The following is a 23,105-nucleotide window of genomic DNA, read 5'->3' on the forward strand; positions in this document are numbered from 1 at the left end:
GCATGAGTATGTATACATGCAGTATTTCTGTTATATTTTTTAAATAAGCGTATGTTGTGTCAAAATACCAAAGACGTTCACGTTTATAAAACACTTGTAAACATAGTTTTCAAGTTAAAATCCTACGTATGTGCGTGTTGCATTGCACGTGACTTACCTAGAATTGGTAAGCAGGTGCTTATGCGCGCGTACGCGTACATATATAGTAGACGCAACTTGACCGCGATGGTTGACCTTAGGCTGATTATTCATATCGGTTATTTCATTATAGAAATCAAGGGTGTTTAGGGTAGCCGTGTATATTTATATGGAATTAGTTTGTATACAGTGCAGTATCAAAGTATATATACTTTCATTTGATCAGTTAAAACTTTCCAATATACTAATTTATATTTACACAAAATTATATTTCCTTTTCCTCGTGCAGCTCGTGTTTTACGTACACTCCTTTTCAATAATAGGTTGTGCCTTATTATGTATTATAATGCAAAGGTCAACCATCGGGGTCAAGTTGCGTCCACTATACTGAAGTGTCATCCACCTGTATTTTGTTGCATTTCATAAACCCACGCCGTACCCGAGTTTTTAGCTGAGTTCGATTTAATGATTTAAAGGTCCAATACTAAGGAAAGTGAACATTTTAATTTCTTTTAAAAAGCACAGAAACTATTTCATTTTATTGGAAAATGAAAGTTGGTATGTAGAAATTCGAAATATATGCAGTATATGTACAATTATTTTTCTATTTAAGTATGAAGAATGTTAAAAGACCTGGGGGTCATTCTGTCGATTCATTGAAATTTCAACATAATACACATACATTTCTTTGAGTTCCAAAGACCTTCTGTAAATTTTGACCTGCCAATCTTCATTATTAGTGTCTTGCAGAAGTCTATGCACTGGCTATGAAAAAAATTGCCAACTCACTTTCCCTTAGTAATGGACCTTTAAAGTCTACTTTATCAGCCAATAACAAAATTATAAAACCCGCCAGTAATAATAGATACCGGCTACTTGTAAAACGTAACGAGTTTCTAATAATTATAAAATGCGATTTTTTGCTTAATTAAATATTTGATTATACAGCTTTGTCAAAGACATAACATACTTGTCATAATAAGTTGCGTATACAATTACAAAAGTTCACAAGTCACCATATGGTGCGCTTATCAAAAATCTATGGTCCTTTTTTACAAAAACTATAAAGTTACATTACACTGCAAAAACACTATTCTACGTCTTTTGTTAAACTTGGTAAATGAAAATGCATAGTTAACTAGCTACCACACCTAAACCAGTTTAAAATCCCCGTCATGCTTAAGAAGTTTAACGCCTGACTTGGCGGTTTTATTATGTTTAACCTTTGAATTTTTAGAATACGCTGGTCGTATTTGTATTTAAAAAGAGGACATAAAAATATTTAGTATGCCAATTAATACAGCCTGTAGTACTTACCTCAGATAATGTGTTCAGTGTACGGTGTCCAGTAATAGAATAGAGTTCTTTTAACTAGTTTATGTTATCTTTTGTACACTTAATGTTAGCGCATCTGTTATCAAATTACTCCAATTTCTAAACTAATACATTGCGCCCAGTACCCTAGCATCGGCTTAAGGCGGGGTTTAGTAAAAGGGACATAGATCTATAGAGATTCGACAGGACATTCAACAGGTTATCCCTGGACGGTTTAAACAATTTCACTGCGGAATTTACTTGTTTAACCCTTCTATAGTAAAACCTGAACTTAAATTAACTCCGTATTCGTCTGAGCAGCAAACCAAATCGTGGTAGTCCCACACATGTTAAACGCTTTTAATAGCTAGTGCTTTTCGTATTGGAGTAAATCATTTTATACGCTTTAACAGTTTATTTAAATAAGACTGAATCATACATTCGTGATAAAAACATTTACTATTTGGAATACAAATTGGACTATTACTATTACATAAAGGTAAGTTAGATATTTAACTAAATTGTCCTTTTCAATATAGATATATTATTGTTAGTTTGAATGTAACAATTTACAGTTTTCTTACAGAGACATATCATACATGTATGTATGTATATTACACAACCTGTATATAAAGACCAACCTTGTGAGAGCTAAACAGTGGTCGTTATTTTCAGATGGTCGTTATTCATAGGTTAAAATATTTTACATATAGTCAAATCGGAAATGAAAGTTATGGTCTTTAGAGCCAGGTGGTGTCAGTTTACAGATGGTAATAAAAACAGATGTGACTGTTCTAGTATCAAATTTAAGGTTCTAACAAGAGGACAGACGGGACGTGGGGATCGGGCCTTGTTATTTAATAGCAGCATTATTTCATCTAGGACAAAACGATACTTACCATGCGAAACAAGCGATTGATTAAAATATTAATACACTAATAAACACCTGCAGTGGATAAAATTCATGAATTATTCACACCTGTATTTTATTAGTTCATTAAAATTGATTCAGGAGTATAAAATGACAAGTCTATATTGTACTAGGAAAAAGAGGCTTGTATCTATTTGTTAATGGAAGCTGGTTGCTGAAACTAGAGTCTTGAAGGACATAATATAAAGTAACTTCAGTTTATGATAACTTTGGATTTTGCTTGAAAAAAGGTCGTGATCTTTGATTAGATACAAAGTTTGTAGATATGATTGAATATATTGGCCCATTAACCATGTGATCGTCTTGAAAGTCCTTCTGGCCAGTCGCAACCCTCTGCGTACATTGTCACCTCAACAAGGTTGTATGAAGCCATTGCAATCCACTGCGCATGATTTCGTACAAGGTAAACTCTTGAAGCTTCTAATGACCTATTGCAACCCCACTGCACATGATTAGAGTCTTACATTGTCAACACTTTCAGGTTCAATTGACCCATTGCAACCCTACTGCCATGACTATAGTCGTACTGTGTCAATTCTTGGAGACCCTATAGACTCATTGCAACTCACTGCAAATGTGGTCGTACATTGCCAACACTTTGAGGTCATATTAACCCATTGCAACCCACTGCATATACTAGTAGTCAGGTTGGTACATTGTCCTATTGGTCCATCGTACACTCACTGCACAAATGGTCGTTCATAGTCAACTATTCGATGTCGTATAGGCCCAATGCACACTCACTGCACATATCTTAGATTATTAAGGTGACATTGTTCGCTCGGTTTATGCCTCTGTAACTCTCAACAACGCACAAAATATATAATAAAATGTGTTTCAAAGAATTCTCACCGGTGTTTCTAGTCTCACACACACGAATACTTTCTGATGATGTCGTAAAGGATATAAAACCAGTTTATTACTCCCTATTGTCCTGAACACACAACTTTACAAATTGAGATTGATCTTGGCCCATTAGTTAGAGGATATTCCATAAAAATCGTTTGTTCATTATTTGATTCATTAAATACATTGATTAGGTAAATATAAAACTCAGTTATTACCTTTATTAGATAAACAGTCCTGACGCTTGTGGATATTTCATATTAAAAAAAAAACAACATCTGGTGTAAGTAAGACTTTATTTCCTTAATCTAATGGAAATATGATTTTAGAGATTTTAATAGTGATATCTGTTATTTTATTTCCTTTCATGGTTTACAGATATGCAGAAGTATTTCATATTTAGAATCTAAATAAGATATACTGCAAATGTTGAAAATTATCCTCAAATGTATTTGACTTTACTGAATACATTAATTGCGTTTTAGAACAGAACAGAACAGAACAGATATTTTATTCAGACTTGTACGTAGTACATCGTCTAATTCACATATATACTGTCAACGTGAAAATAAACATGAAATAAAGGACTAAGTTACAAACAATAGATACAAAATAAATATAATTAAACAAATATAATGATAATCTGATGGAGAATGAACATCATGCCATGAATATACTACCACTTTAGATTTCATACAGTTTAACGGGTTGTAGTGATGAATATAGCCAGTCTATCCCTTTGATCCGTGACATTCCGTGCAAAACGTGGTTGCAAATTATTTAGATACATGTACACTACTGACTTGTGTACAAAATAAACACACTACAGCTAATGCGGTCTCAATCAAATCGAGTCTGCAATTTTCACTATTAGCCTTGTCATCAGTGCTTCCGAGGGATCTACTTTTCAGATTTTTTAATATATTATGTTACTGTTAAGTTATTAAGTATATATCTATTTCAAGAATTTTACAAAAGCAGTTGATGATTTTAGGTTTTTATTTTTTTAATAACATCCTTACATCTTTTAACAATGTTTCAGCAAATAACTTCTTATTTACACTACAGTATGTTCTTTGATTTTTATGCCTCGAAGGTGGGCTTATTAAAGTCGCCTTGTCCGTCCGTCCGACCGTAATTTTGTTAATTCTTGTCCGGGCTGTAACTCTGCCATCCATGAAGGAATTTTGAAATAGTTTGGCAGAAACATTAACCTTAATGAGACGACGTTACGTATGTAATACTCAGACCCCTAGCTACAAGGTCCATTTCACACTTAGAAGTCAAACGTTAATAGGGTATGTTTCGTGTCCGGTTCGTAACTTTGCCATTCATGAAGAGGTTTTGAAATTACTTAGCATAAATGTTTATCTTAATGAGACGACGTGTCAGAGGCAAGACCCAGACCACTAGTACCAAAGTCAAGGTCAGACTTAGAGTTAAAATGTTAACAGGATCTGTTTTGTGTCTGGTCCATATTTCTGCCATCGGTGAAGGGATTTCGGAATACCTTAGCATAAATGGTAACCATAATCAGACAATGTGTCATACGCAAGACCCAGATCACTTGATCAAAAGTCAAGGTCATACTTAGAAGTCATAGGTTAATAGAACATTTTTTCGTGTCCGGTATATAACTCTGTTATCCATGAAAGGATTTTGAAACAACTTGGCATAAATGTTTACCATAATGAGGCAATGTGTTACGCTCAAGACCCAGACCACTAGCTCCAAGATCAAGTTTACACTTAGAAGTCAAGTCAAAGTTTAATAGGATTTCTTTCATGTCCGGTTCGTAACACTGTCATTCATCAAGGAATTTCGAAATTACTTGGCATAGATATATTCCCCATAACGAAAAAACGTGTCATGCATAATAACCAGATCACTCGCTCTAAGGTCAAGGTCACATTTAGAGGTTGACAGTTTACATGACGTGTTTCTTGTCCGTTCCATAACTCTTCCATCGATTAGGAGATTTTTAAATTACATGGCATAAACGTACCCTATATTGAAATGACGTGTCAGACACAAGTCCAAGACCCCTAGCTTTAAGGTCTAAGTCGCACTTAGACTTAACATTGTATCTTTCTTGTGCGGTGAATAACTCATTCATTAGAAATTACTTGTCACAATTCTCCCCCATGATGAGCTGGTGTGTCATGCTCAAAACCAAGACCCTAACTAGCTCCAAGGTCAAGGTTACCTTCGGAGAACTTGTTTAATCTGGTCGCAAAATGGGTCATACCTAAACTATTCTAGCATATTTTGCGCATACAACTGTAGCATTTTTGGGCACACTTCGGGGGCGTTTGTCACTAATAGTGCCAGTTCTTATTTGAGCTTCGATTGTAAATACATAGTATATTTTAGGAGTTATAGATACTTGTATTTTTCCCTATAAAATGTCAAGGTCAGAAGTGGCTATTGTTAAGTTAAAGACACACCACAAAATAACTGTAATCTTTTGTATTTCCATGATGGTAATTATACAGTTTAATATGAAGAAATGAGAAATAGCAAGTATCTATTTACAATTTGACACTAACAGATATAGGGCTAAGACAATGTATTTAATGTCTAAATATATTATTCAGTTATTAGCAATTATTTTTAGATTTGATTTTCCAGACTGTTCCACTTAATAAATAAGGGTTTGAAAGATATTTGACTTATTTAAAACTATAAATATATTTCAAATCCTGAGCAGATTGAAATTGCATTGATAGCTCAGTTGGTAGAATTGAAGAATTTTGCTAGTGACATAATTTCTGCGATTAGGAGGCTGTGGGTTCAAATCCCACACAGGGCGATTTGTTTTATGATTGAATTTGTTTTATTTATATTTTTCACGTTTTTTTTTTTATTTCATCATTTCAATTTAATTTTTAATTTTATTCATACAATTTCAATACATTCAATACATTTCAAACACACGCGCCCAATGGAGCATCCTCACACTCGCTGGCGGCGTCGGTTTCCTCCGAATCAGTGTCATCAGCTAGTTGAATGACCAACTTGTCAAGAGTTATGTTGAATAATTCACAATCAAAAAGATATTTGAAAAACCTTTGTTATATGCGAAAATAGTAAAATGATACAAGTAATGCAATTCAAATACTTCTTTAACATTATTATCATCTTAAATGTTTGTTACCAACACATAAAATGAAAAAATACAAAATGAAAAAAAAAAAAAATGATCTCCGTTGGAATTCGAACTCGCAAAAGTTATATTCTAGAGCCGTCACGCTTACCACTGCATCACGGCCAGTAATTGTCGAATAGGCAGTCATTTAAATATTTATTATAAAAATAAGTTATAAAAAGGTATGGTACCCTTTACTGAAGTGGTTTATCCCAGTAACCTTTCAAATCTACTAATAAAAGCGACATGTCACTCCTAAATGTTATAGTAATGTAGTAGTATGCACGATTATTTGCACCAAGGTCATGTGAGAGGAAAAAGTAGACCACTAGGTATTGGTGGGTCTTTAACACTTCTTGAATACCGACGGATAAGAATAAATGCTATAGCTTATAATTAACGGTTAATGCGAACACTATAATGTTACACACCGATAGCCACACGAGAACTACATGCAGATATAGATTTGCCACAGTTCGCTACTGCGAAAATATAAAGTGGTAATATTGGACTGGGAATTCATGGCATGTGAAAATTTAGGCTTCAACATTTAAAAGTGCATTTCTAATAGTAAGAGCTTCTTTAACATATCTGGATAGGTGAATAAGTTCTGCTTTATTAGTTGTATTTAAAAGTTGTATAAATTTATATACTGATGGATGTCTATAATAAAAAGTTTTTAAATATTTCTTTCTAATATCAGCGTAACATCTACATATACAAACAAAGTGGTATTCATCCTCAATATCCAAAGTATTACAACATAAGCAATGTCTTTCCTCACGAGGAATTCGATTTCTATTATATCTGCCAGTCTGAATTCTGAGGGGCAGACCACTCATCCTAAGTCTACAGAAATAGAATCTAAAACATCTTGGCAGAATATCTAAATAACGTTCATATTCAAAAGAACATTTAACATTTTTATACATATACAAAACAGAGCTGTTTTCCAAATTAGCATACCATTCTTGTTTAACAGAGTCAATAATGCGACATTTAAATTCGCGCAAAAACATATTCTTATTTATACCGCTAGAATTACCAAACATATATGAAAATCCATAATCGTTCAAAAGCTTTTTGACGTTTGAAACCTAGTTTTTAAGACCATTATTACTATCATCCACTGCTAAATTATACACTGTTTTTAATATTATATTATCAGTATCAACAATTTTCAACCAATACTTTATTATTCTTACATATCTATGTACATATAAAGGGTATCTTCCATGTTCACCATAGACACTGGCATTACATGTATTTGGTCTCACTTTCAGTAACTTTTGGCAAAATTTTAGATGTATTCTTTCAATTTCTTTGGACTTAGTATAGCCCCAAATTTCACATGAATAATTCAATATAGATGATACAAAAGCATCAAATAGCTGACATAAGGTTTTGGGACTTACATTTATACAAAACTACATTCATGGCCTTTAGAGCTTTACCGATCAAATGTTCTTGATTTAATATAAATTTACCCGTGTAATTAAATATAGTTTAGAGCTGTATTCATAACTAAACATTTTGCAGTAACAGTCAATTATTAAAAACAAGAAAAAAAAAGAACTTCCACGCACACATTTATTATGTGTCTAACTATACATGTAGTTGCACAGCACAGCTTATATAAACAGAAATGTTTTTTTTTTGTCTAAGCGATATGCAGTATTTATTCAATTTTTTTTTTCAAACACGAAATTTGGGTCGAGAATGTGGTAACGTCTAGAATGAATTTTAGTTGAAATATCTTAGCAAATATAAGGACTCGAACCGAAACCGACAAAGCGGCCTTAAAGAGTCATATAAGCAGATATAGGCATCTTTGATGCCAAAGAAATTTGCTATTTAAAACAACAGAGTTATGTCATTGTGGAAGGGCAAGATTTGTTATGATGGCAATGATGATGAAAAAATGAAATGCAGGTCAAACAGTTGAGATAAAATCTTGTCTATCCGATTAATAGGACAATCGTAAGCTGGTATAAGACATGTTCTCCGCCCCGACAAAATTAAGTACATATTTGTCCAGTTTGTGTACGCTTCAATGTTTCTTTTATTATCGTTAAACCAAGATTTACGTAAAATAAGTTTGACCACATCCGTGTGATAAAAGCTTTTTTAAATTTTGAAATGTGTTTTGTATTTGTATTGGAAGCCTGAAATACCTACAATGTTTTAAAATGCAATGATCTGGTACAGCGTCCTGTTTAAGTACACATGTATTCGGTTAACCTCAGAGCGGACTGTTGTATCTGAGCAGGTTATTACTTAATTTGTATGAAACGGTGAAATATTTACCCATGCCTTCTTTATTGCTGCTGTTATATTTTAATTTGACATTTGTTCTTCCTGTTTCATTAATCTATTAATCTATTGGCAACACCCTTAACAAAAATCTACCTACAGTTTCAATTTTGAATTTGACGCAGTCATCTGTGTACGTAATTTGTTTTGTCTGGTTTACGAGTTTTCCTTGTGTTCGTGACTAATCATACCCGTTTCGCACTGTCATTGGATATTTTTATATCATTTAGAAAGCGACAGATAAGTGTTTTTTTTCTTTTCTTTACCAGAATCATTGGGCGTGTTAATGGATGCTATGTACACAAATATTTCTTAATGATATCAGTACTGCCAAAAGTTACAGTTTGAATAATCAAGAAACATAACTAGACCGCGTGGTACGGAACATTAAGCAGGAAAATGAAACAAGTGTCCGTATCCTAAATTCACGGTTATTCGAGGTTTCGTTGGTCTAAAGCTGGAGAATCCATTCAAAGTGCATATGCACTTTGTGATGTTATAACTTCACACTTGTGTGTCCAAAACAGTTTCTTTCCAATATTCAAAAGATACCTGAGCTGCAATAAAAGATGATAGGTACAGTGCAACAGAACGAATAGTGTTTCACAATTTTTTTAAAAAATGTTACCACCTGTACAGCATAAAGCAATCATATATTTGACCTTCGGGTCGTAAGTATAAAATTGGCAATGGTTAATGCTATAACTTGTCAAAATTTGCTATAAAGACCATTTCAAGACAATTGAACTTATGATAAAACTCTAAATTTCTGGAAACATGAACAAGAACAAGCAACCGGAAATACTTCTGAAATCAACTTAATCGTGCTTCAGAATTAATATATTCGTTTTCGATATGACTTATCAAGTTACGAATGAAGTAATGATGATCGTTCATATGAAAAAATTACCCAACCATGGATAAAGTATAGATGTAATCCAGCAAACTTGTGAATCCGTGCATTGTCATTATTTGTCATCAGATTATATTTAGATGAAGTACGTTAGATCATTTCATAATGTATAAGGCATGCAAGGCTGGAAGTTGATTGTTCGAACAAATGCTACGTAGAAATACCGGTTAATTCGAAATCTATATAGAGATTGTCTAGTTAAAAGCATGTTACTCTAGACCTTTTTGAAACTGTATACCTTAATTATGTCTTCTAAGAATATCGAATGCTATTTTTCATTACACGTGAAATGCATATATAGTTATATGACATTAAAACAATAAAGATATTTTCATAGAAGTATAATTGTAAGGTCATACTTAAGATGGAACTCTGATACAATAAAAAATATGTGCTGTCATCTCTTACCCCGAATTTAACTTTCCTATGATCGTCTTAACAAAGTTTGAAATTATATGCTTTAAGGGGATTTTGTCTGGCCTGTTCAAAAAGACCGCTTTGACATACATGTTGTCAAATATGTTGTTAAGTAGATTGAGTGAACCTGTTTAAAAAAGTTTCAATGTCATATGCACGTCGTCGGATTGTGTTAGTCCTGTACTTAAGCGCCCCGATCTGGTTATTCCAAAACAGCTTAACTTAAAACCACACCATTGTGCGCCCATCTTTGTACATGTATGCACAAAATCGTGTCCGGTCTATAACTTTGTTGTGCTATGTCGGACTTTGAAATATCTTGGCACAAATGACCGTCATTAAAGGACGACATGTCGCCCCTACCTGAAAGGTTAGTGTCATACTTAGAAGTCGGAGATTTGAAGTCATTTTTCTGTTCCTGTCCGCTCTTTATTCTTTTGTATATATGTATATTCAAATAATTTTGCACAGTCGTAACCAATAACAGCGACGTATCATATGCAAGAACCATACACCTACTTTCAAAGTCTAGGTCACACTTAGAAGTCAAAAGATTTAAGGCCGTTTTTTTTTCCTGTCCTCGTTGTAACGTTTCTACGCACTACCTTAAAGGTCAATGTTACAGATGTAGAAAAAATTAAAGTCATTTTCCTGCCCGCTTCAGGACTTTTTATGCGTGCATGTATATTCAAATAACTAGGCTCAAACAGTCACCATAACGAGACGACTTGTCCCGTTCAAAACCCATACCCCTACCTTTAAGGAGGAGGCCATACTTTTAGGTCAAAGACTTTTTTACATATTTTTTGTCCAGTATAAAACCTTTGTATGAATAGATGGATATGCAAGTACCTAAGCAATGTGTGCATGTTTGTCCTAAACGCCTAGCTAAAAGGTCAATGTCAACCTTAGAGGTCATCACTTCAGCTTTCTTGTCCATATCTTGGGGGTTTGAGGGGGGAGGGGGGGGGGGGGGGGGGTTGTATACATAGATGGACATTCAGATTACTCGGCACACATATTTACTATAGTAAGGTGATATATGTGTCTAACACTTAGACCTGTGTTCTATTGTCCAAGTGCCGTCACAGGACTCAAACTTTTGTGTCAACATGAAATAGTTGGAGCAAACGTGTCCTATGTACGCATTTTTAGTCCGTTATCATTTTAGTACTTTAAAATAAACCATTAAATCTGTTAAAAAACACGCTATTTAAGAAACATTTTGATGATTTAATTTTAAACAGTGCTTCATTCTTGAAGCAGAGTCATGCTTGTAACTTTAATTTGTAAAAAAAGAAAAGGTGATATATATTCATTTTAAATGTAATGGCAAAACATAATTTCAGACTCCAGTTCACTGTTTAGTTCTCTTTAGCAAGCGCCGTGGTATCTGACTTGAAGAAACAGTCGGGATACCTAAATTATTTGTTTTACATTAGGACGAAAAACGAACCCATCCCAAAATGTACACAAATAAAAAAAAACTTTCAAAAGTTTGAAAAAATTGTTTTGAATGACAACGTGTTTACGGAAGTAACGAAGTGTCGTTCTAATACAAGAGAAATATTGCATGTTCCCTCCTTGGGTTTTATTACAGAATAAATGAAACCGAAGTACAAAAAGAACGAATGCGCAATAATTAAATATGATACTTGCGGACGATGATTCAGCATTTGATTTTGCACGAAATATATTTTTATCAATTGAAATCAGCCCGTTGATTTTTTAATGATACTTGTAAATATGATAGCTATTGTAATAATACATATGCAAATGGTTTGGGCCGGTTTTTATTCAGTAAATGTTATGTTTTGGCTATTAACATACTATACTGGTCATTGCTAAAACCCGTTTTTCGACTTTTCCCGGACAGTTTTTTTTAGTAATTTTAAGAAATTTTGGTCAGACAGTATACAGTCATTATTAGCCTTCTTTTTAGATGCATTTGATAATTGTTATGTGTGATTTTCTTTTAAAGAAAAGAAATTGTATAAAATATTCGTACACCAACAGAAAAATAACATGTAATTAACTTAAGAGACATTTATAGATATTTCTGTTACGTACGATTACTAGCGTTCTTTATTTGCACATTATCTTTTTCAGTCTGCAAAATGACAGAGATTAGGTTTGATTACTGTCGAAGGACGTGTCATTTAGTGAAATGTGCGAATGTTTAATAGTGTTTATGTAAAAGGCCAGTTTTTGTAACACTAACTCTATCCTGCAACTTAATGACCTCATTTACTATTTTATGTCAGTATTGAAATATTCATTGTTAGTTCATTGTTTCTTTTTGACAGAATATTTAGAAACCGTTACACTTGTAAATCTAAATGATATCTTCTTGTATAAATGACAATTTTAATGGATGGTATTTTGTTTCAAATGAACACGTAACGAGAAGACAAGCATGTAATTAGTAAGTTTTAATGAGTAGTTTATCTGTATTTCAATAGTTTACATAATTATGCCTTTGCGCAATTAAACTTTCAAGTTTACTTGTAATTGAGAAGAGTCAATTGATTTATTTTTTGGCCAAAATAAAGAACAGAACAGAACAGAACATACATTTTATTCGAATTAAGCATAAACAGCTCATCTTCTTTTATAATACAATATATTTGCATGCATACGAAAATGATAAGTATCTAAGCATTGAGTGAGAGTGAATAAAACCATTGGGCTACAATTTGGAGGATATTTTCTCCAACACAGTACATAATATTATATATTTACACTACAGTACATATATATTTTTACACTCTAATGATATTTTCTAAATCTTTAAGGATACGCTCTCTGGTGTACAATTTCGGTGTATAAAAGGTTAATTGTATGCGCTTGTAAAGTTGTGAACGTGCAGTGATTCGCACGAAAAAAAAAAAAAAAAAAAAAAACCTACTGTCAATAATTTTCCGATGAAACGATTATAAGAACAACTGGGTAAACCCGTGCATCCATGAGTGACCGATATTTAGCATAGCATTGTGCGGTTTACGAACAACTTTTCAAAACAAGTGAGAAACTGTGTACATATAACATTACAATATCGTGTCCAAATAAAATAAAACATACATTATACAAGCACATTTTCAATAGTCATTCGCGATAGTACAATGGAGAGCGTAACCACAGATAATATGCACAACAGACTTTAATAAATAAATTAATAAAACTGAACGTACGTTTTGTCTGATCGGTCCGCACTGCTTTTTAAATGGACTCGACCTTCATTTGGTCTTAAGTTCACTGTTTGCAATGCCATAACGCTGTCATCCGCAGGAGTTCAAACTTCCTCTTCGGATGGTGACATCTAGCTAAACCCTTCAGTACTTTATATGCCCAGCACATCCCTAAATTCTGCGTATTAAGATAGTTCGAAGAGGAGATTATTTTGTAGTTACATTAGTTAACTTAAGGGTTTATAATGCTTTTACACTTTTGCAATCAGTACTTGTTTTTGCCGTATATCTAAACACAAATACAATTGAAATTCGTGTAGTAATTCTGTTACTGTCACTACATACTAATTCTTAGCGCTTCTAATAACCAACGCAGGCAGCTTGAATATAATTTTCATTGACTCAAATAGGGAAAATGGACATTGCAGCTTGCGTTTCCAGTCAGCAATATATATCTCGCGTTTCCAGTCAATGATATCTATCTATATTCCAAGTTTCATTGAAATCGTTTAAGTAAGTTTGGAATTATGCTTACAGACGTACTGTATACTCTCGGTATTACGGGGAGTGTAATTGTTTAAAGCAAAGGTGAAGAAAAGACAATAATTGGGTACAGGCTAACTGGTTAATCACACTAACTGTATCTGATCCATATATAATATAATTCGTGTACACTTATCAGCAGTTGGCAGGTAACCCAGGATAAAAAGGATTTAAGGTAGATGATAGTAGATGATAACAGGGAAACTATTGAATGAAAAGCTCGTCACTGGGAATTAATTTGAGCGTTTCCAAGGACAGCAAAGGCATCCACGATTTAAAGTTTGAGGAAATAAATGACCAATTCAGGGAGATAGACCGTTCACTTTACGCCTTGTTATCCTTTCAAAAGATTAAGGAAATAGTTGAAAAAAGTGACACAATTTTTTAATCCGTGTTCAATGAAATGAATTGATCGGTACCCGATTTCTAACATAATATACCAATATTGACTTTTAGCAAATATTAAGGTGTTAACTGTAATGCAATTTTGGCCGAGAATGTGTACAAACATTTTGATGAATTTTTAAATGACAAAACTGAAATCTTTAAGGTTGAAATGATGAGGTCATGTAGCATTAAGATTTTCTTTCGCTTTTTGAATAAGTCTTTGAAATTAATGCCACTTAAGAATAAAGATAATCCCTTCACCAGTTAAATGAGTTGATAAAAATATCATCTGTAATAAATTGCCTTTTCTTTAACACTTTTCGTTACAAAATGGTCTTGAGTTGAAATAGGACTGGCAGCTTTTCAAGACATCTTAACTAGTTATAAACAGAAAGTCTATCACAATTTGTATTGTTAAATATTTTGTTTAAAATCAAGAAACTTAGTTTTGTAAATTATGTAGAGAATCTAAAAGTATTTAAAATTGTGGTTAATAATAGTATTGAAATTATGAATAATGTACCCAAAAGTCTGACAGCCCGTGAAAATATGTAGTTTTAATGATACGAAAATAAACATAATTTTATATTTCTACATGAAATATTATTTTGAAATGTTGTATTGGAGACGATGTGGTTTTATTTCAGCGCCTCACGTCAACGTAATTATGTAATACATTAAAAAATAACAAGAAAAAACGTTACAGCACCCATAGATGGAAGTAACATGTCTTGCATTTAATATATGCGTTATTTGCATTATATAAGCACTTATCATTTTTTAACAATTTGCATATTTAGACTTGGTCACAACAGATATTATTATGTGGCACACCATGTGTCGACATGAGCATTCTTTATTTTCAAGGGAGATGAACCGTTTAATTGTTAGCTGATATATTCTTTGACTAAATGTTATTCTTTATAAACCACGACCTGTCGACAAGTTATAATTTACAAACCTTGCTATTCTATACTTGTAAACAAACATTGACAAAATGTTAATGCACCCGTGAAATATCTAACCGATTAGACAAACTTGTGTCAAAGTACTGTCAATATTTAAGTAATCAGCTGGTGTTGGACTACGTATAAAACACATTCTACGCATATATGAAAGACGTGTGAAATAAAAGTGATTATTTTACAGATACACGAAATTATTGTTCCGCCCATATTTTGAAAACGTTTATTTTATGTTGTACTAATTAGAATGCATTGAACAGAACTCTGAGTATATACAATAATAGTATAAAAGTTACAAAGGGGAGGCCCAGTTAATCTTCTTATCCTACCGCCTGATTGACGCTGAATTTATATTTAAGCACTTAAAAATTTAGTTTAGACATAAAGAAAACAGAACAGAATACTGTCTTGTTTTCAGTTCAAAGTCTAAGGAAAACACATTAACAGTTTATTTATAGGTAATTTAGAAGACAAGTATTAGATTATTAAATTTTTATTCCCGTAATATATACAACACATAAACAGTTAAATATATTTACAATTACAAATGTACTACGCCCCATGTTGGAACTATAAGAGATTATTGCACAGTCATATCTACACCAATGCTTTTACAAAACTATAAAACAATACAACCGAACTAGGTTTGCTAATCCATAAGTATCTTAGTAAAAAAATATTAAAAAACAAAACTACATAAAACAAGAGCTGTCGCTATTAGTGACAAATGCCACCGAAATATGCCCAAGAATACAGTCAAAATATGCCAGAATAGTTTAGGTATGAATTATTTTGTGACCTTGACCTTGACCTGAGAGACCCGGGTCATAAGCGTGACACACCTTCTCAATATGGTTATCATTTTGTGCCAAGTAATTTTAAAATCCCTTGATAAATGGCAGAGTTATGGACCAGACAAGAAACACACCATGTTAACCTTTGACTTCGAGGTGTGACCTTGACCTTGGAGCTTGGGGTCTGGGTCTTGCGCTTGACATGCCATTCATTATAGGAAACATTAATGCAAAGTAATTTTAAAATCCCTTCATCGATGACAGAGTTATGGACCGGACAAGAAACAGACCATGTTAACCTTTAACCTCTAAATGTGACATTGACCTTAGAGCTAGGGGTCTTGTTCTTGCGCATGGCACGTTGTCTCGTTATGGTGAACAGTTTTGCCAAATTATTTCAAAATCCCTTGATGAATGTCAGAGTTATGAACCAGACACGAAACAGACCCTGTTAACCTTTGACTTCTAGGTATGACCTTGACCTTGGAGCTAGGGGTCTGGGTCTTGGGCATGACACATCATCTTATTATGGTTAACATTTATGCCAAATTATTTCAAAATCCCTTCATGGATGGCAGAGTTATAAACCGGACACGAAACAGACCCTGTTAACATTTGACCTCTTAAGTGTGATCTTGACCTTGGAGCTAGGGGTCTGGGTCTTGCGCATGGCACGTCATCTCATTATGGTAAACAATTATGCTAAGTTATTTCAAAATCCCTTCATGGATGGCAGAGTTACAGCCCGGACAAGAATTTACACGGACGCACGGACACACTCATGGACGAACAGTGCAATCTTCGGGGGCATAATAAAGATAATATTTGAACATTAAAATTTGACCATTTATAAAAAAACTGGTTGTAGGTGAACCGAAACATACTATAAGATCAGCCTGGCATTGATTAGCAAAACTTTTTCAGTGGACAAATTTTTGATCATATATAGAAAACAAAACCAAAAACGCTACCTTATTTACAGCATAAAGATTACTACTTACATATTAAAAATTGACGTCTTTTGAGAATTAAAAAGCAGGTTTTGGCACTGGTCCTGATCATATTTTGGTCAGGAAACAAGAATATACATTTATCCGTTTCAGACATATAATGAAAATTGTTACTACAAGCGATTGCCTTTTGACAGCGACTGTCCAGAAGACCCCATCCCCTCCCCCTCCCTCTGTTGCTCAGATACAGATGAAATACAAAATGGTTTTCAATATATGGACATTAGAAAAGTGGATATTTTATAATTTGCAATGCTTAAATCCCTAAGAAACAAACATGTTAAAGCTGTTGCAAATGACGTTGTTAGCATATCAAATTGCTGCAGCATTTAATTTGACACCCAATACAACCAGCAGACGGTAGCGGCGAAAAGATGGTTTGATATGTCAATTTATGATAGATGCCAGCTTTTAGCACATACACATTCGAGTTACAAACGGATTAATTCATACCTCGGCAACTTCTTGCCAATGATTTTTATCTTGTCTTTATTTTTTATCGGACCGACACTTAACGAATATGATTAAAGCACACTTTTAGATATACAGTTGTATTTTAGATATGCTAATTAAACAAGAATTTACACGTGAAAATGTTATTTACAGTACATTTAAAATTGACTTGAGACAAATTAATGGACAGTACCATTAACTATTGATAGGGGTTCTTACCAAAAAAGATACTGACTGAATGGCGAACAGTGCAGACCATGATCAGACTGCACGGATGTGCAGGCTGATCTTGGTCTGCACTGGTCGAAAAGGCAGAATCACTTGCGGTCAGCAGGCTAAGGGTTAATATGCACATAAAATGCGTATTGTAAATATGTACGAAAACTCACAGAGGGAAGGATATCGTTTTCATACTAAAAACCGAGAAAAACATACCATTGGAACCATTAAGGGCCAGGAAACAATCAACATGGAGAACTGAAGATTGGTACAGACACCACCCACAGGACCCTAGGGACGCAGCGTCATTGTACCAAACACTGGTCTCTTAGTGAACCTGGAAATTATACAAAAGGGCGACAGATAGTATACGAAAATGTATTTCCAGTTGCAAAGAAACGTAATGCCAGAAAGGGCGCAATTATAGGGGTTGAGACCGCTTTTATGGAAGGTGGTGGAATCTAGAAGCCCCGAACACCAGGGGATCTTATTTGTTGATAATTTACGACATCAAAATATAGATTTGAGAAAGTATAATAATGAAACATGGAACGATATTCTTGGATCACATGACTACATTTATACGCAAACGTTGTCCCAAAAAGAAGCATGACTTGCCAGCATTGACACGCGAGTTCGATACTCTAAAATGAGACCAGATCGCGGACTGCCTCACATATCACCCATGTTGTTTGATAAGAAAAGAGAGACGCTTAAACCGCCCAAAGTAACAAAATACGTTCTATAGATAAAATAAGAAATTATATTTTACATCGTATGACCCAGTGACGTTACAAAAAAGGAAAACAGGCGGTACATACTTCTGGTGAGTTTTAGTAATGTATTGTTCCTTCTTTTGTGTAAACTTCTGCACAAATTGCATATCTGATGCGACAGTCAACGTGTTGAGGTCTCCTCCATTTAAAGTGGCTGAAACTTCGTCCATTTTTGAGACTTTCACTGATGCCATCAGCATTCACAGTTTAGCACAAAACCAAAAACTTAGAACATTTTAGCTTTTGTGAATTAATATTTATCTATTTATTTCCCGTAGTTGTTTATGGCTGAGCTATTAATAATTCAGTTATGATTCAAAGTATAGTTTGCCATTGTCTTATTCGCTTTATCTGGCCCTGATAACGGCATTCTAACTGATTGTCAGACAGTTAATACCTTATTGTATGTGTATATCTAGGTTTAATCTGAACTTTATTATCAAAATTCATCAACATTTTTCTAATTATACATCCGGTACATATATAGTTCATGCCGGTATGAATCCATCAGTTGTTTAAATGGTTAACAAGGAGGATATATGAGCCGTGCCATGGGAAAACCAGCATAGTGGGTGTGCGACCAGCATAGATCCAGACCAGCCTGCGCATCCGCGCAGTCTGGTCAGGATCCATGCTGTTCGCTAACAGTTTCTCCAATTCCAATAGGCTTTAAAAGCGAACAGCATGGAGCCTGACCAGACTGCGCGGATGCGCAGGCTGGTCTGGATCCATGCTGGTCGCACACCCACTATGTTGGTTTTCCCATGGCACGGCTCATATAATCTAATTGTGCTTTTTATTTGATGAAGAACTTAATGATATTGAGCAATTTATGGAAATCATCGAAACGAAACTATCTGCATATGATACGTATAAATTGTGCATCGAATACATTATGAAGGCCATATATTTAAATGAACATGTTATCGTTTTTATATCTTAAATAATATTTCACGGCTCGATAATATACATATATGAGGAGAAGAAAAACACGTGTTTTTTTTTTTCGTCTAAACGGTTCGAAAACAAAGATTAAATATTGAAAACGCATTAAGACAATATCGAGACTCGTACCAACACCTTCACGACCACCCGTCTGTCTGGACATGATAAATATTTCATACCTGCCAAAAAGCTTGACAAAACGCTGACCATATCTGAATCAAAAACAGTTACATGTGCATCTAAATGTCACAGAAAAGCTGTGCGTATGATGCTGTAAGAACAACAAACTTTAGGTCAAAGTAAGGGTATGACGTGACATTCAGACCATTCAGTTGAGATAATATCTCATCTACCCGATGAATAGGCCAAACGTAAACTTGAATGAGAGTGTTCCACCCTTAAAAAGATAAATACATATTTGTCCAGTTTGTTTACGCTTCAATGTTTCTTTTATATCGTTAAACCAAGATTTACGCAAGGTTAGAATATTGACCGCGTGCGTGAGAAAAAAAATGAAATGTGTTTTATAATCATATTTAAATTCTTCAAAAAGTACGATTTTTAAAAAGAAAACTAAATAATCTGGTTCGTGTTATAAGTACACGTTTGTTTAGGTTCACTTATCATACAAAACTCCAGCACGAATTATACTATACTTATATTTAATTTGACAATTTCTCTTCCTGCTTCCATACTGTGGTAAACTGAAGGACCTGTGACTTTGAGTCAAATTAATATGCATTAAATAAAAAAAGAATGAAATTCAAAAAAGGCGAACAAGTGTACCAGATAATAAACTTGTATACATACTAGGCCCACAGTAAAGGCAAAAATAAGCCATGCTGACCCAAAAATGTCACAAAAATATTCCCAGTATGGCTTTTTGGAAAACAATCGAACTGGAAAATTGAAAACGTTCTGTCCCTCCTGCCCCGGTATTAAACATCAAAGTTTTTACAATCATTGTGAGAACAGCTTACTTTGGTCAGATTAGGTATATTAGAGATATTTTAGGGATATTTGCATTCAAAAGCTCTGCCTGACTGAACTTTCTTATGAACTGTCTGCAAGCTTGTGTGTCTTGTAGTTCGTTTTTAGCATTTAATGGGGACCTAATGCGGCCAAAACCAAACATGCGTATTGAATCTGATGTAGTCATTTTTTGTATGTCTGTTCCGTGAAGCTATATGATTCTGCCATGCGCTCTTTACTTCTCACTGTGGCTAAAATGGTGTTTTAAACAAATTGTTTTGCTATTATTGAGGTCGTTTTGAGATATATATGGAGAGCCATAAGATAAGTGTTCCTTTACCCGAATCACTGAGCGTGTTAATGGGGGCTAGAAACTATTTTGTTTACATGATTCTTTTATATTCACAAAACACTGCTTATATACCGTGACCATGCTTCAGGATTTATAGCATTTTATCAGATCATATGGTAAGGTTTTTGGTTTAGAAGAAAGGTGCTCAATGTTGATTTTTTTTTTTTTACTTTAATCGTAGCACATAATAACGCAAGAAATTTAACTGAGATGTGTCCAACATCTGCCGATTGTCGGTAGAAAATTAGGAATGTTCTAAATTGCAAACTGTCAAAAATATGCTGCAAAATACAACTCTTGGTGATACATAAAGTTCTGTGAAACAGGCTACAGACCTAGTCAAATACTTAGTACGCCAGTCTTAATAAGGTTTTAACCAACCGCAAAAAATAGACATTCGTTTCGATCTGTATATCAAATTACGATGGAAGTACATTGTAGTATTGATGGTTCATTTAAAATAATTGTCCAACCATGAATAACGAACCAAGATGTAATCAATTAAACTCGTATATCAACGCATTGTGAAGTGTTTGTCGTCAGATTATGTGTAAACGAAGTACGTTAGACATTATATATAAGGCATGATATCCTTATATTGATTACTTCCCTTTATGATGGCTACACAGAAAATCGCAAATGATACACTGAAAGTTGATAGCTCAAAGAAAATAGTCAATATTGAGATATATTGAATATGTTCTTTTTTAACTCGGTTCCTTCAAAAGTCGCTGTCCTGTGATGCAATAAAGTAAAAACTAATTTCAATTATGCTCACATTTTACTCTAGACGTTTTAAAGTTTATGCAGTAGAGCCTTGATTTTCCAAACATACCGCGTGTTGTTCTTTTATTGCATGGGAAAATTACATTTAGTTACATGACATTAAAAATATGGAAGTATATATAATTGTAAGTATTATAGAAAGGACATACTAAGGTTAGAATATATCGACTTGAGGTATACATATCATCTCACTCCTGCCCAGGTTCAATTCTTGTCTTTCACAAAGCTTATTACTAACAAGGTTCGAATTTTATAAGTTTTGCGTGTAAGCTAACTGCCTACTTGACATACATATCATCCAATAAGTGGTTTCCAGATATCTTATATATATACTAACATATGTCAAAAAGTATCATGCAAATATGCTTGTCTTCAGAACAAGAGCTGCATCGTAAATGTTAAGATTGTTCTATATTTTAACCAACTAAAGACTGCCATGATCTTGTTACTTACTAAAAAGAATATACTGATGGGGTACTAAGAAATAATGAAATACGCTATCTTTCCTCTTAAAGAGATTCCGTTAATGTTGGCATTTCATTTGCATTGCTACTTCGATTCCACAAAGTGTGGAATAAAGATTTTGGAAAAAAAATCCATGGAAAAACAGTTTATAACTTATAAATACATACACATACCTTTTAATCGGTATCTTCGTTTGATATTTTCTTTTTTAGAAATAACCTGGTAAAGATGCTTATAACTTAAGCAATCTAAACAGATAGTGCTTAAACATTTCTGGTATTCTTTAACGAAAGACGGTGCTCGTAACTTACTCCTTGTCTCACATATGGTTACTCACCCTTACCCTGCCAAATTTCTATAATGAATTTATCCATCTTACAATTTGAACAGTACCATTAACTGTTAAATGGGGTTCTTATCAAAAAGATACAGACTGAATAGCGGACAGTGCAGATCTTGATCAGACTGCACGGATGTGCAGGCTGATTATGATCAACACTGGTCGCAAAGGCAGAATCATTTGTGTCCAGCATGTAAAAGGGTTAAATTAGCCGAGGTACCTAGATTATTTGTATAACACCGATAGGAAAACGAATCCTTTCTAAAATGTACACAAATATAAAACTTCCAAACTTTGAAATTTGTTTTGAATGATACATACGGAAGTAAAAAGAATTTCTTTTAATACAAAAGGTTTCCCCCGTACTTCCGTCCTTAAATTTAAAAGCTACAAAAGAATAAATGTACGAAACCGACATGAATGCGCAAGTAATTAAAAAATTCTGTTATTGCACGAAATTTTCATATCAATAGAAAACAACCTATTGCTGCTTTATAACCACTTTTTGATAACAACTGAAATTGGAAAAAATATTATAGAATTGTTTTGTTCACTTTTGTTCCTATCATTTTCTTTTTTATATCATCTCGTGGCTATGGAAGTTTTTGTTCTTTCATTTCAGTTTCGGGTTTCATTTATTTTTTCCGCCAGGCAATTTTGTATTATTTTGTTTTATTCAGTCGAACAACTATCCTGACAAACAATGAATCTCTATTAAGGATTCCAACCAAATAGCTGCGGTGGAATTTAAGAATCATCTTTAGTCATTTTTCACTATCGTTTGGTAGTTATCGTCAAATGAAGAGAAATAAAAAAAAATGTCTATGGTTTTATGAAACATTTAAAATGAATACATCTTTGTAATGCATCGTTAGATATGTTACTATGCG

At 33.7% G+C, this 23,105-nt stretch overlaps 1 protein-coding gene across 6 annotated transcripts in view; it reads left to right on the plus strand.

Moving 5' to 3' along the window:
- Nucleotides 1–1,467: 1,467 nt before the first annotated feature.
- LOC123552393 (uncharacterized) overlaps nt 1,468–23,105 on the plus strand; it is a 104,381-nt gene continuing 82,743 nt past the window's right edge. For 3 of the 6 annotated variants that reach the window (XM_053541904.1, XM_053541905.1, XM_053541909.1), the window contains exon 1: nt 1,468–1,951. The gene's annotated coding sequence lies outside the window, so the exon portion shown is untranslated. The remainder of the gene's footprint in view (nt 1,952–23,105) is intronic. The other 3 variants (XM_053541906.1, XM_053541907.1, XM_053541908.1) reach the window with 2 other exon arrangements.

Source organism: Mercenaria mercenaria, chromosome 4 (assembly GCF_021730395.1).
Source record: "Mercenaria mercenaria strain notata chromosome 4, MADL_Memer_1, whole genome shotgun sequence".
NCBI lineage: Eukaryota > Metazoa > Mollusca > Bivalvia > Venerida > Veneridae > Mercenaria > Mercenaria mercenaria.